The 16,588-nt window shown below is 35.9% G+C and overlaps 1 protein-coding gene across 1 annotated transcript in view; it reads right to left on the minus strand.

Annotated features, from left to right (window-relative positions):
- Nucleotides 1–16,588, minus strand: part of RDX (radixin) — a 92,223-nt gene that overhangs the window by 36,994 nt on the left and 38,641 nt on the right. The window lies entirely within an intron of this gene.

Raw genomic sequence — 16,588 nt, forward strand, 5'->3', positions numbered from 1 at the left:
CTAAAACAAACTTTCATATAGAATAGAACATAGAAGAATGCAGATCTTTATTAAGCACAGCTTGCTTTTGTTTTTTCTTCCACTTTTTTTTATTAATTTATTTTGAATTATCTACAATCACCTCCATAAGCTATTGAGTTTTAAATTTTTTTCCCCTCCCTCCCCACCACCCTCTCTAAGATGGCATGCAATCTGATACAGGCTGTACATACACATTCCTACTAAACATTTTCACATTACTGATGTTGTAAATAAGAATTAGAACCAAAAGGAGAAACCACTGGAAAGAGGAAACAAAACACAATAGAAGGAAAAAAAATAGCAAATAGCACGCTTTGATCTGCATTCAAACTCCATACTTCTTTCTTCTTTGTGGACAGCATTTTCCATCATGAGGCCTTTGGAGATGTCTTAGTTCCTTGTATTGCTGAGAAGGATTAAATTTGTCAATATTAGTCATCACACAACATGGCTGTTATTGTGTACAAAGTTCTCCTGGCTCTGCTAACTTCACTCAGCATCAGACCATACAAGTCTTTCCAGGTTTTTCTGGAAACAGCGTGTTCATCATTTCTTATAGCACAATAGTATTCCATTCCATTCATATGCCACAACTTGTTCAACCATTCCCCAATTGATGGGCATCCCCCTCAAGTTCCAATTCTTTGCCACCACAAAAAGAGCTGCTGTAACTATTTTTGTACATATGGGTCCTTTTCCCATTTGTATGATCTCTCTGGGATATAGCCCTAAAAGTACTATTGCTGGGTCAAAGGGTATGCACATTTTTATAGCTCTTTGGGTAGTTTCAAATTGCTCTCCAAAATGGTTGGATCATTTCACAACTCCACCAACAATGCATTAGTGTTCCAATTTTCCCCCTTCTTCTCCAACATTTATTATTTTCCTGTTTTTATTATGTTGGCCAAACTGATAGTTGTGATGTGGTACCTCAGAGCTGTTTTGATTTGCATTTCTCAAATAAATAGTGAGACACCATTTTTTTCTATGACTATACATAACTTTAATTTCTTCACCTGAGAACTGTTTGTTCATATCCTTTGACTATTTATCAATTGGGGAATGACTTGTATTCTTATAAATTTGACTTAATTCTCTATATATTTTAGAAATTAGGCCCTTATCAGAGACACTGGTTGTAAAAATTCTTTCCCAATTTTCTACTTTCCTTCTAATCTTGGTTGTATTGGCTTTATTTGTATAAAGACCTTTCAATTTAATGTAATCAAAGTTATCCATTTTGTTTTTTGTAATGTTCTCCATCTCCTATTTGGTCATGAATTCTGTTCTCCATAAATCTGATAGGTAAACTATTCCTTGCTCTCCCAGTTTGCTTACAGTATCAGCCTTTATATCTAAATCATGAACCCATTTTGACTTTATTTTGGTATATGGCATGAGATTTTGATCTATGCCTAGTTTCTGCCATACTTTTTTCCAGTTTTCCCAGCAGTTTTTGTCAAAGAGTGAGTCCTTACCCAGAAGCTGAGGGGTTTGGGTTTATCAAATAATAGATTACTATAGTCATTAACTACTGTGTCTTGTATACTTAACCTATTCCACTGATCCATCACTCTATTTCTTAACCCATACTAAGCAGTTTTGATGACTGCTGCTTTACAATACAATTTAAGATTTGGAATGGGTAGGCTACCTTCCCCTGCATTTCTTTCCATTAGTTCCCTTTATATTCTGGACCTTTTGCTCTTCCACATGAATCTTGTTATTATTTTTTTTAACTCTATAAAATAATTTTTGGTAGTTTGATTGGCATGACACCGAATAAGTAAATTTGCTTAGGTAAAATTGTCATTTTTATTATATTAGCTTGGCCTATCCATGAGCAACTGATGTTTTTCCAATTATTTAGATCTGACCTTTATTTGTGTGAAAAGTGTTTGTAATTGTGTTCATACACTTACTGGGTTTGTTTCAGGAGGCAGACTCCTAAATATTTTATAATGTCTATAGTAAGATTAAATGGAATTTTTCTATCTCTTGCTGTTGGGCATATAAATATATAGAAATGCCGATAATTTATGTGGGTTTATTTTACAGCCTGCAACTTTGCTAAAGTTGTTTATTATTTCAAGTAGTTTTTTACTTGATTCTCTAGGATTCTCTAAGTATATATCATCATGTCATCTGCAAAGAGTGATAGCTTTGTTTCTTCTTTGCCTATTCTCATACCTTCAATTTTTCTTCTTTTACTGCTATAGCTAACCTTTCCAGTACAATATTGAACAACAGTGGTGATAATGGACATCCTTCTTTCACCCCCATCTTACTGGAAATGCTTCTAAATTGTCCCCATTACATATGATAATTGCTGAAGGTTTTAGGTAGATGCTATTTATTATTTTAAAGAAGACTCCATTTATCCCTATACTCTCTAGTGTTTTTAATAGGAATGGATGTTATATTTTGTCAAAAGCTTTTTCTGCATCTATTGAGATGATCATGTGATTTCTGTTACTTTTGGTGTTGATATGCTCAATTATTCTGATAGTTTTCCCAATATTGAACCAGCCCTGCATTCCTGGTATAAATCCTACCTGGTCATAGTGTATTATTCTTGTGATAAGTTGCTATAATCTATCTGCTAATATTTTATTTAAAATTTTGGCATTTATATTCATTAGGGAAATTGGTCTATAATATTCTTTCTCTGTTTTGACTCTTCCTGGTTTTAGGCATCAGCACCAAATTTGTAGCATAAAAAGAATTTGGTAAGACTTCTTCTTCACTTATTTTCCCAAATAGTCTACATGGTATTGGAATTAATTGTTCTTTAAATGATAGAATTTGCTTATAAATCCATCTGGCCCTGGAGATTTTTTCCTAGGGAGTTCATCAATGGCTTGTTCAATTTCTTTTTCTGAGATGGGGTTATTTAAGTATTTTACTTCCTCTTCTATTAATCTGGGCAATTTATATTTTTGTAAATATGTATCCATTTCACTAAGATTGTCAAATTTTTGGCATATAGTTGGGCAAAATAGTTCCTAATTATTTTTTAATTTCCTCTTCCTTGTAGGTGGATTCACCTTTTTCATTCTTGATACTAGTAATTTGGTTTTTTTCTTTTTTTTAATTAAATTAACCAAAGTTATCTATTTTATTGGTTTTTTCATAAAACCAGCTCTTAGTTTTTTTATTAGTTCAATAGTTTTCTTAATTTCAATTTTATTAATTTTTCCTTTGGTTTTCAATATTTCTAATTTGGTGTTTAGTTGAGGATTTTTAATTTGTTCTTTTTCTAGTTTTTTTAGTTGTATGCCCAATTCATTGATCTCTTTTTCTATTTTATTTATGTAAGCATTTAGAGATATAAAACTTCCCCTAAGAACTGCTTTTGCTGCATCCCATAAGTTTTGGTATGTTGTCTCATTATTGTCATTCTCTTGAATGAAATTATTGATTGTTTCTATGATTTGTTGTTTGACCCAATCATTTTTTAGGATTAGATTATTTAGTTTCCAATTATTTTTTAGTCTATCTTTCCATGGCCCTTTATTACATATAATTTTTATTGCATCATGATCTGAAAAGGATGCATTTAATATTTCTGCCTTTCTGCATTGGATTGTGAGGTTTTTATGCCTAGTACATGGTCAATTTTTGTATATGTGCCTGATAAAAAAGTATATTCCTTTCTATCCCCATTCAATTTTCTCCAGAGGTCTATCATATCTAACTTTTCTAATATTCTATTCACCTCCTTCACTTCTTTCTTGTTTATTTTAAATTTATCTAGTTCAGAGAGGGGGAGGTTGAGGTCCCCACTAGTATAGTTTTGCTGTCTATTTCTTCCTGTAACTCCCTGAACTTCTCCTCTAAGAATCTGGATGCTATACCATTTGGTGCATGTATGTTTAGTAATGATATTACTTCATTGTCTATGGTGCCTTTTAGCAGGATGTAGTTTCCTTCCTTATCTCTTTTAATAAGATCTATTTTTGTTTTTGCTTTGTCTGAGATCAGGATTGCTACCCCTGCTTTTTTTTTTTCACTTCAGCTAAAGTACAATATATTCTGCTCCAGCCTTTTACCTTTGCCCTGTGTGTGTCACTCTTTTCTTCCCCTTTACCCTCACTGTTTCTTCCTTCCCTTCTATCCCCCCTCCCTTTTCTTTCCCCTTTTCCCTCCCACTGCCTATAGGGAAAGTTAGATTTCTATACCTGATTATGTTATTCCCTTCTTGAGCCAAATCTGATGAGAGTAAGGTTCAAAGAATGTTAATGTCCCTCCCTTCTTTCCCTGCTGTAATAGGTTTTTGTGTCTTTTCCTGTAATGTAATTTACCCTTGTCTGCCTTCTCCTTTCTCAGTACATTTTCTTAGATCAGATTAATCCACTTACTTGGATCCATTTAACCCACTTGATTAGATTTTTTTTTTATCATTACATCAAAGTCAACTTATATCCACCCCCTTTATGTATATACCCCTTTAACATGGTGTAACAATACAGTTCTCAAGAGTTACAGGTGTCATCTTCCTTTGTAGGGATGTAAATAGTTTGCCCTTGTCAACAACATACAGTATCTTTCTGTCTCATTTACCTTTTTATTTCTCTCTTGAATTTTGTACTTGAATACCAATTTTTTTTGTTGTTGAGCTCTGGTCTTTTTATCAGGAAGGTTTGGAAGTCCCCTCTTTTATTGAATATCCATCTCCTCCCCTGAGAGATCATGCTCATTTTTGCTGGGTAGTTGATTCTTGGCTGCAATCCAAGCTCCTTTACCTTACAGAATATCATGTTCCATGCCCACGGTCTTTTAATGTAGAAGCTGCAAGGTACTGTGTAATCCTGACTGTGGTTCCATGATATTTAAATTGTTTCTTTCTGGCTGCTTACAGTATTTTCTCTTTGACCTGGTAATTTTGGAATTTGGCTACTATATTCCTTGGCGTTTTCAATTTGGGATCTCTTTCAGGAAGTGATTGGTGGATTCTTTCTATGGCAATTTTACCCTCTGGTTCTAGGACCTCAGGGCAATTTTCCTTTATGATTTCCTGAAAGGTACTGTCCAGGCTCTTTTTTTCATTGTGATTTTCAGTTAGACCAATAATTTTTAAATTTTCTTTCCTAGACTGATTTTCCAGGTCAGTTATTTTACCAATAAGGTATTTTACGTTTTCATTTATTTTTTCATTTTTTTTGTTTCTGTTTGACTAATTCTTGCTCTCTCATAGAGTCATCAAGCTTCCATTTGCCTGATTATAGTTTTTAGCAGATTGTTTTCTTCTGTTAGATTTTGTTCCTCCTTCCCTATTTGGCCAATTGTATGTTTTAGGGATTTGTTTTCTTTGCTGTACTTTTTTTTCAGTTGGCCAATTATATTTTTTAAGGACTCTTCTACCTCTCTCATGTGACTTTTAAAATCCTTCTTGAGCTCTTCTAAGAAGGCCTTTTGGGCTTCAGACCAGTTCATATTCCCTTTTGATGTTGCAGATGTGGGTTTGTTGACAATGCTGTCCTCTTCAGAATTTCTGTCTTTATCTTCACTTCTCATATTATGAATCTATGGTATGTTTCTTTTTGCTCATGGTGTTTGCTTATTTCCTGGCCTTTAAAGAGATTGAGCTCTCCTGCTGGGGAGCAAAAGCACTGACCCACCTTCTTGTGTTGGGAGCCTAGGGCTTGGTCACTGGCTTTGTGTGCTGGGGCCTCTGATGTTGGCAGTTGGAAGCTGTAGGGTTCTGGCAGAGTACCTGGTGTTGGTCTGGAAACAGCAAGGCTGGAACTCTAGGGCAACTCTAGGTTGCCTGCTTTTCCTTTCTTTTAGCCTTCTTCAGCTTCTTTCAGATGGATGTTGTACAGTGTTTATTTGCCTGGGGTCCTTTGTAGTGTTGCTTCCTTATTTTTTGTTGAGGCACTGGGAGACCAGATTACTGTGGAATGCCAGTTACTGTGTAATGCCGATGCACCTGGCAGTTTTCTGAGCTGGTTTCCACCAGTTCCCCTGCCTTACTGAGGCACTCAGGGGTCCAGGTGTTGGTGTTTGCCTGCTCCACCACCTGGGTTTCAGGATCTCCTCCTGGTATGCTGAAGTGGGACTTTCTGCTAGCTTGCTGAGACATCTCCCATTCCATACTGCTCCCCTTCCCCCAGGGCAAGAAGGGCCTTTCCCATTGATCCCTCAAACTACCTGGGCTACTAGACTGCTGCACCCCATCTTTCTTCTGGGCCAGCTGTTCCAGGTTTTTTCCTGGGGCAATATTTTCTGGGCTCTCAGAGGTATTGATACAGGAGGGTGAGAGCGACTTACTTTTTACTCTGCCGTCTTGGCTCCCGGAAGCAAAAGTCTACAGCTTGCTTTTTAAATAATACTTCATTACTATCCTGGTTGGCTATGATTCCTTCTGGATTTCTTTGTTTTCTTCTGTGTATTTCAAAAATAAGTTTCCATAGCCCTCTATTCTGTTATTTTATTTTTCCTAACCTCTTCAATCTTTCCTGCCTCCCAAATTGAAAGAAAAGGAAAAAGAAAATATTTCTAACAAATAAACATAATCACGCAAAACAAATTCCCACGTTGACTGTGTCTTAAAATGTGTCTCCTCTGGGAACTTGAGTTTATTACCTGTCAGGAGGTGGTTGGCCAATGTTCTTAAATCTCTCAAAGTTGCTTGTCCTTATGATATAATTATTATTGTATAAATTGTCCAGTTCCCTTCACTCTGGATCAATTCATATAAGTCTTTCCAGGTTTCTCTGAAACTATTTTATCATTTCTCCCAGCAAATTAGTGTTTCACTACACTCATATCCCACAGTTTGTTCAACCATTCCCCATGTGAAAGGCATCCTCTTAGTTTCCACTTAACACCACAAAAAGAGGATTTATGAATATTCTTCTACACATGGGTCTTCTTCCACTTTTGATTTCTCTGGGGTAATAAACATAGTAGAAGTATCACTAGATGAATGCATAGTTTAGTGACTTTGGGGACATAGTTCCAAATTTCTTTCCAAAGGCTGGAACAATTCACAGCTCAACCAGCAATGCAGAAATGTGCCTTATTTTCCAGCAGCCCCTCCAAAAACTGTCTTTTCCTCCTTTTTTTGGTTTTGGTCATCTTTGTCAATTCAATGGATAGGGTGGATCCTCAGAATTGTTCTCTTTTGAATATCACTACTTATTAGTGATTTGAGGCATTTTTTCATATCGTTATTGACAGCTTAGTTTTTTTTTCCTTTATCTATTTGGGAATTGTTTTTTAATCTTATAAATTTGAATCAGTTGTTTATAGATCTTTCAAACAAGTCTTTTATCAGAAAAATTTACCCTAATGATTTTTCCCTCTATGGATTCTCTTCTAATTTTAACTGCAGTGGTTTTGTTTGTACAAAATTGTTAAAATTTTATGTGAGCACAAGTATCTTCTCTGATCCTCTCAATCTCTTTTTTGGTGATTAACTCTTCTTCTGTTCATTGTTCTGAAAGATACTTTCTTCTCTGCTCTTCTAAATTTATGATGGCATTCTTTAAGTCTGAGTCACATACCCATTGGGACCTTATTGTGGTATATGGTATGGGATGTTGGTCTATACCCAACATCTTCCAAAGTGCTTTCTGAGTGTCCTCAAACCTTGATGTCTTTAAGGTCACCGCCTCCTCCTCACATTGGCATGCCTACCTCCACTTCTTTACTCCTACCCTACCTCCCTAAACAGGTGGAAAGGTCATCCAAGCAGTCACAGGCTTTGTTGAGTTTAAAATGAACAGAGCAGGCATGGGTGCTTCTTCAAATGGAGGAATTGAGGGAGTTCAGGGAGAAAGAGGCCATAAGAATAGAGTTAAGAGTACCAGTGTGAAAAAAAAAGGCCATTGGGTCTTAAAGACATTAGGGTTCTAAGGATATATTTCTTCTATCTTTATTAGAAGATATACTATTCATCATCATATAGCCCCTTCTAATTGATCAAATATCTTTTCCTTCTTTTGACTCCAGCAATTGCAATTCAAAGTTTCTACTCAGTTCCTACCTCATCAGTAATACCTAGAAGTTTTTTATTTCATTAAAGATCCATTTCCTCCTCCACTACCACCACTCTTAAAGACACCTGGTTAGTTGGAGAGGTTATTCTCAGTTACAATCCTTTATCATTAACCTTCCAAAGTATTTTATTCCTAAGCCCCTTCTCCTGGACCATAGATAGAGGCATCAAGTTTTGTGTGATTCTGTCCATCCTCAGTATCTGAACTACTTTTCAGTTGTTTGCAGGATTTTTTTAAAAAACTTGAAAGATGGATTTTGGCTATGATGTGTCTGGCCTTTTGCAAAGTGGCATTTTTTTTTCCAGGAAGTAAAATGGATAGTATCATATTTTAATTTTTTCCCTGTGTCTAACAGGTTGGGGGAGTTATTGTTTATGATTTTTTGAAAACTGGTATTTAGGCTCTTTTCTTTAGTCATGATTTTTAGATTATCTCTCCTTGACCTGTTCTCCAGGATCAGTTGTTTTTATAGCAGATTATTACATTTTCTTCTGTGTTTTTTTTTCCTTTCAATTTCTGTATTTTGGCTTAGCTTTTCCTGTCTCAGTTATTGCTGCTTGACCTATTCCAATTTTGAGAATTTTAAATTCTTGGGTAAAGTTTTTGCACGAATCTGTTCTAGGTCATTCCCCTTTTCATTCTCTCCTTCTTAGTTTTTCCCTTTTAACATTACATTTTGTATCTCATTTTATTTCCTTCCTACAACCCTTGCAACAGGACTCTTTATTTTTGAGGTTTCTACTTGAACTTGTTGGAAAATTTCTCTTCCTCTGGGTTTACCTCTTGGGCTTTTCCCAGTCCAAGGTATTTCTTCAATGAGTTCAGCATTTTTTTCCTATTTATTCATATCTACAGCCTCAATTTCTGGATCAGGGCTTTGTTTTTGAGTCAGACTCTGCTCCTTTCCATACTCTAGGATACATTAGGTCCTGCCTGGTCCTGAATATGATAGGATTAAGCCCCATTTTCTGCAGCAATTCCTGGGTTTTGGCTCATTCTCCAGGTAGCTTAATGTAGATTTTTGGCCCTGGTTCCTTCTCTACCTCCTTTTCCTTACTCAACCCAAAATCTTGAGTTTACTCTGACTCTGAGACCCTGTCTACTGGCTCCAACCAAACATGGATTTTGCTGGTAGCAGGCCTCCCAGAAGACCCCAGATGTTTTGCTTTCCAGATGTTGCCCTGGTCCCTTCTCTTGTTATGGTTCTTTTGTGGCTTGGGTGTGGATTGCCCAGACACTAGTCTGGTTTTATCTCCTGCTGTGGTTCAAGCCCACCTTCCTGGGTTCCACGTAGGCACACACTGCATGAATGTTGGGTCAAGAGTGGATCCTTTGGGCAGTGAACTCCCAGTGGGTGCTGATGTGGTCCTGTTTCCTATGGGAGCTTAGGAATGGGTTCTAAGCTGAGTGTTCATCTGGTTCTGCTTCCTGTGGAGGCTCAGGAGTGAGCCCTGCACTAGCTATTGGTTTGGCTTTATCTCCTGCAAAAGCTGGGGCACAAGATGCCTGATGCTAGGTATTGATCTAGCACAGAGGTTCCCAAAGTGGGCAATACCACCCCTAGGGGGAACTGGAATGATTGGGGGAGGGAGGGTAGTAGCTTCAGGTGCAATTAGGGGGTGTTGATTAAAAATGAGGGGGCAGTGGAAGCATAAGGAAAGAAGAGAAAAAAATTTTGAAAAACCATTTGTACATGTTTCACCTGTTGTGTAACAAAGTTAAAGTCATAGTGATTATATTTGTTTCCAAATAAACACATAAAATGCAAGTTATAACCCATCAGTGGTCAAGTTCACTGACAGGTCTTAACAAGCAAGTGTTGGCAAGTGAGCCTGTTGCACATTGTTGGGAAGTCCAGCATGCATTGGCAAGAATATGTGCATATAATGATGTGTTTACAATACAATACTATATAGTTACATGATGCAATATTGGATCATGAGAATTTCAGTGAAGGAAAAGACCCACAAATTTACAAGAAATTATTAAATATAAGATGTGTCATTTTTAAAATACTTGTTTTAAAAATAATGCAAATTTTTAAAAATGTTAAAGGATTAAAGAAAGTATATTTCCAGGGGGGGCATTGAGTAATTTTCATTTTGAAAAGGGGGCAGGCAGTAGGCCAAATAAGTTTGGGAACCTCCGATCTAGCCCCTCCTCCTTGGGGCTCAGGAGCTGCTCTGGTCCTGTCTCTTGCTGTATGCTTTGTCTTCTGTCTCCCCTGATTTATCTTCACTGAGAGCTTCTGCAAGATAGTAGCAGTCTTTTTGTGCAATCATAGACTGGGTAAAGGAATTTCTAGCTGTTTCTCTTTGGTTTTCTTTATCATTGTTCCTTCTGGAGCATTTTCCAAGCTCTACTAGGGTGTGGAAGAAAAGGGATGGATCTGGGTCCTTTTGTCCTAACATGCTTCCACCTTTCCATAATTCTCTAAGACCCAATTCAAACGCTGCCTCCTCCATGAAGCCTGATCACATTCAAACTGAAGCAACCTACCCTTCCTGTCTAGGACATTTTTTAATAATCACTTGGCAAATATCTTTTAAGCCTGTGATTTTGCTCAAGCTCTTCCTTATATCTTAAACCCTCCCAAATGTTATATACCTGTTGAGTTCCTTGTCCATCTTTTAAAGTCCAATTCAGATGCTATCTCTTCCATAAAAACTTCCCAGGTCAATAATGACTTTCTCCCTAGAACCTCATAAAGCTCACTTTCTTTCTCTTTGCAACTCCTTTCACTTATATGATGCTGTACATTATAGTAGTGTGATCCGCCACTAGACTGTAAACTCTTTAAGGGCAAGGACTTTTTTTCCCCCAATTTTAGTTTTTATTTTCCATGTTCTTTTTGAAAACATTCTTCCTTAAAACTATCCACTGGCTTCTTGATGCAAAACAACCTTTATTCTTCTGAACCTTTCCTTCTCTTACCTCTATCAGGTTCTCCTCTTCCTTCTACTCCTACATCCTCCCAATGTGAGAATTCCTTTAGGTTCTGTTTTCAGAACTCTCTTTACTCTCTAAATTTTCTTAATTTGGTTATCTCAACCACTCCAATGGTTTCAACCATCACATCCATGTTAATGGTCCCCCTTTCATATTTCTAGCCATGACCTCTTTCCAGAATTTTTTGCCCTACATTTCCAACTGTATGGTGGACACTGTAACCTGCTTTTCCCACTAGTTTTCAAACACAAAATGTTTGAAATTGAATTTATCTTCCAAACCAATATCTATTACTGACTTTCCTATTTCTATTAAAGCTACCATTCTATTCCTAGTCATACAGGCTCAAAATCTAAGTCACATTTGATACTTCTCTTTCTCTTACCTCCTATATCCAATTAGTCATCAAACCATACTGTGTCTTCCTCTACAACCTTTCATATGGATCTATCCCATTCTTGTGAAATCACTGCTCCCCACCGAAACCAAAAAGAGTCCACGCTACCTTAAGCCATACAGAGGCACAGCATCCAAAACAAGAGAAATGATGATTTTATCATATTCCATTTTGGTCAGATTGTATCTGGAGTATTCTAGTTAGTTCTGGGCACCAAACAATCTAAAGTACATTCAGAAAAGAGTACCCATAATGATAAAAGTAAAAAGTATGCTATATTAGGATTCGTAGAAAGAAGTAGGAACATTTAGGCTAGAGAAAATTGAGGAGTGGAGAGAGATAAGAGTGTTCAGATACAAAAAGTTTGTCATGTAGAACAGGAATTAGATCTGTTCTGGTTAGACCAAGGGGGCAAAAATAGTGCAGAGGCTATTTTAGCAATGGTATAGTGATAATAACAATGGAATTAGAGTCAAAAACCTGAACTCAAATCTTAGTTCTGCTACTTAGTTGTGAGAACTTGGAAAATTAGCCTCTCTGGACCTAAGGTTTCCTCATCTGTAAAATGGGGGCACTGGACTAAATAACCTCCAAGGTCTCCTTTAGCTTCAAATCTATGTTTTTATGTTAGCTGTCAGAAAGTGAGATAGTGAGGAGACAGCAAAGCTGGGGTTGCTCCCAAGGTGCAGGCACACCCAGGCCTTGAAGACCAATTGGGAAGCTGACTGACTGTCAGGAGCCAGCACTATGGTGGAGGTGGACCCTAAAACCATGAAGGACCTGACCATTATGAATCACATGCTTATTCAGCAGATGCAGGCCAAGTTTCAGACCATGTAAGGCCAGAAACCGAACTGTAACATGAGCAGTTACATCAATGTTCTGGAGAAAAATATTGCTGACCTTGTGGCCCAAGCAGAGGTGAAAAAATTAGAAGATGAAACAAGATACTCGCTACACATAAGAATTAAAGATTGTTAATCATTTAGAGTGAATTCTGGAAAACATTTCTTGCAAGCCAAAAACAGCTTTTCTCAACTAATTACCATGCACAAATATTTCTGCATTATAAAGTTTGTATTCCTAGAATATGTAGCTTAGATTTCAAGATGATTTATTTTTTAATTTCTTATACGTGGTAGCTTCAATTATATGATATAAAATATGTAAACATTAGTTAATAAACATTGAGATTCTGATTACTCTTGGTTAAATTTTTAAAAAATTTTAGTGCTTTTTTGGTGGTCATTGCTTTGTTATTCTTTTTATAGTAGTTTCAGCTTAATAACAAATTGTTACAGTTTTTAAGAAACATATTAATTTTTTCAATTGTTCTGACTCTCTTTGTGAAGTAAAGCACCTAGAGTCTATAGTTTGTAATTCTCAGAACAAAATTATTGTTGTACTTACACCAAATAAATGGTATCTTGGCAACATTTTTTAAATAGGCAAAAAAAAATTTTGAGCATTTTGTATTCAAAGATATCCATCACTGCTATGTTTCCATGACTGAGAACTATACCTAAGAATCAACTGTAAAACCCTAAAAAAGGAGCTGAAATTCAAAGCAAACTCCTGTCACTTTTTAATATCCTAGAGGGTTTGGATAGTGACAATAACATGTCAATTCTCCTCAAACATTAATGACAGAAAATTACCTATAAAGATGCATTCACTGGTTAGAATTTTGAGTGGCTTAACACTTCAGTGGCTAGTTATAACATGTAAAATCTTCACTGAAAGAATTCGAAAAGGTTTTAAAACCCACTTACTCCATATTTATCTCTGCTACTGATTTTAAAACTATTCATCAACTATTCAGGTCCAGCACTCTATCCACCATACCACCTAACTGTCCCTGTATTTATATATGCCTGGAATGTATTTTCTCTTCTCCCATTAAAATCCTACCCAATGCATTCTGGAGAGACCACAAATACTACCTTTTCCATGAAGTGTACCCTGATAACTTCAACCAGAAACAATCTGTCCTTACTCTGCCAACTTTTTTAACTTAAGTAGTTTTAAAAAATTAAACTGATTTTCTCTTCTCCCACCTATTATCCCATTTTAAAAAAAAGAAAAGGAAAAAGAAATTGTTTATAACAAATATGCATAGTCAAAGCAAAACATTCTCTCATTGGCTATATGACAGTCATTTCATTTATACAGTTCTTATAGCTTTCAAGGTGCTTCTCTTTACACTGTTTTATTATGTAAATTGTTCTCATAGTTCTGCTCATTTAATTTTTATCAGTTTATAAAAGTCTTTAAAACAGTGCATTATTGGAATATTGATATAGCATAAATTGTTCTGTTTCTGCTTACTTCCCTCTGCATTACTTCATATAAGTCTTTACATATTTCTCTTGAAATAATCTATTTCCTTATTTCTTATGGCACAATAGTATTCCATCACATTTATATACCAGAAGTTGTTCAACCATTCCCCAATTGATGGGCATCCCTTAAGTTTTCAGTTTTTAGTCACCACAAAAAGATACTGCATTCTTCAGTACTTGACATATACTACCCAGCATATTCAATTGACGATTATTAAGCAACTACTAAGTGCAAAGCACTGTGCTAGGGGAATACAAATACAAGTCCCTGCCCTTCTAGTTGCTTTATACTGCAGCCTTTTATCTTATTATTTCCTACCAGTAAGCCACTTGAAGACAAAGATCATGTCTACATATCTTTGTATTCCCCTTAACACCAGACATCTAAAATATAGTAATAGCTCAAGAGATACTTGCTGAACAGATGAAAATTATGAGGGTTGGAGGAACAATTCCAGAAACTAAAATCATGTAAGGCAGCATGATGTAAAACCTATATTGGCAAAGTTGAGACAAGAGGATGCTTGGCAAATAAAATTTACAATGAGTAAGGTTTATAGCCCAATTTTTTAAAAAAGTCTGAAGCAGTTTTAAAAACTACTACATTTGTACTATACTCTTATAAAGTATTAAAAAAAATCAGCACACAAAACATTTTACCACTGCATGTGTAATTTATGACATTTTTATAAGTGGAAGGGACCTCAGAAATTACCTTTATACAACCTCCTAATTTTATAAATGATGAATCTAAGGCTGAGAGTGGTGAATAATTTACCAAATACTTGGGTAATGTCAGATTCAGGATTGAACCTTGTTTCTTCTAACTTCTTTTTTGGGGTTCTTTCCATTATACCATACCTCTTCAGAAATGACCTCTTAAATGCTCAATGCACTGACATAAGCTTTCAAAGAAGTAAACAATTTTGCTTTCTAATTATTGGCAGGATTTCTTTCTTCTTTCTCTGTTTTTGAAGGGTGAGTTGGTATTGGGGATTCTGAATCTATGATTTCTAGGTGTGAGGAATTCCCAGTGTGGACTTTCCCCTCAACTTCTGCAGATCTGCAACTCCCTTGTAACTTTTAGTATTAGTGAATAGTAGTGAGGAAGACCCGAGTTCAAATCAAGCCTCAGACACTAGCTGTGTGACTCATGGGCAAGTCACTTAATCTGTTTGCCTCAGTTCCCTCAATTGTAAAATAGCACTTATCTCACAGGGATGTTATGAGGACCAAATGTAATAATATTTGTAAAAGCGCTTAGCACAGTGCTTGGTACATTGTAGGTTCTATATAAATTGTTATTCTCTTCCCATTCTCCTCTCCCTCCAATACTGATATGTTAAAAACTTTGCTCATGGTAATAGATCAACCATGCATCAGAGGAACAACCTGACAGAAATATTCTTGCTTCCATAGCCAAACTTCTCCACTACACCAGTGGTGCCAAGCTCAAAAAGAAAACATCCCTGCAGCCACGTAGGGACTAAGGAAACCACAAATTAACATTAATTGGGTTGTAATGTCTTTTTGTGTATTTTGTTAAACATTTCCCAATTAGTTTTGCAAATCTGCATTTAAGAAGGCACCATTCTGACAGGATTAGGCCTCTTACTCTTCAGAACAGCTAAGACCACTACCCATTTTCAATTTCCTCTAGCCATTTTTCTACTCTCTCTTTAAAACAAAACAGTAACAAAAGGTCAGGATCATTACTAAAGACTCATATAGGAAACGGCTTTGGAAAGATTTTACTCTCTAGAAGTACTTAAATATATTTGGAATGAGACCAGAGAGTGGAATTACCACAAGGGTTTGAAAAGCAAAGTGGCATAGTGACCTGAGTGCCAGACTTAGAGTCAGAAAGACCTGTATTCAAATCCTGCCTCTAATTCCCTATGACCCTGGACAAAATAAAATTTTGAAGTGCCTCAAGCAGTTTAATACGGCTTATCTACTAAGTTATGAGGAAAACTGAAACCTTCATTGATTTGAGGGAGTTCTCATATCTGAAGTTGTCTAACAGTTACTACGTGGAAGAGTTGGAACCACATGTGTTTTCTTTCTGCCTAGAGATGGTACAATATATTAACTTACATAGGTTTGAATTTTTATCCCTCAGCCACCTCCTGCCAATAAAGAACCAGAATATCCTGAAAACTATTTTCATTTGTGTGTATTTGACAAATTTCTATGAAAAATTTAAATCTTTGGCTAAACAAAATCAAGAAGTATCCAAAAATTTATATTGGTTGAAATAAAAGAAATTTAACATTTTAAACAAATATTTAAGAGCACTTATCCCTTGAGGGTTGAAGAAAATCCTGACAATAATTATGATTTTCTTATTAATACCAAAAATTGTTATCTGTGGCTTCACAACTTCATAAACATCTTCTTTCTAAAATAAATATTTTGCCAATATAAAGCAGTGAGTCAAACTAAAAGCAGCAGTAGCAGGTTTTGGAGCTTTATAGTTTAGAAAGCATTTTAGCAATGTCACAAAATACTCTAAACATACTGTTAACTTGAGACTAAATTCAGATCCATGAATCTTTCATCTAACTCTACATCAAAATATTCATTCATAAAATCTACACATCTCTCTTGGAAATTGTCTCTCACCTACTGACAGAATAAGCAATAAAGAAAAAAATTAATTACATTCATGGCACAAAATGGGCTGGCAATTCAATTATTCAATTCAACACAAACTCATTGGCAAATATAAAATAAAGAACCAGCATTACATGTAATAGGAACAAACTTGAGAATGTTCTGATACAAGAGAAGTATAAGAATGTCTATTATCCCCCACTATCATTTGATGTAGCAATAGGAATTCTGAAAATAGCATTAAGATAAAGAAAAGA

The sequence above is a fragment of the Phascolarctos cinereus genome, unplaced genomic scaffold (assembly GCF_003287225.1).
Source record: "Phascolarctos cinereus isolate Bilbo 61053 unplaced genomic scaffold, phaCin_HiC Scaffold_726;HRSCAF=1367, whole genome shotgun sequence".
NCBI lineage: Eukaryota > Metazoa > Chordata > Mammalia > Diprotodontia > Phascolarctidae > Phascolarctos > Phascolarctos cinereus.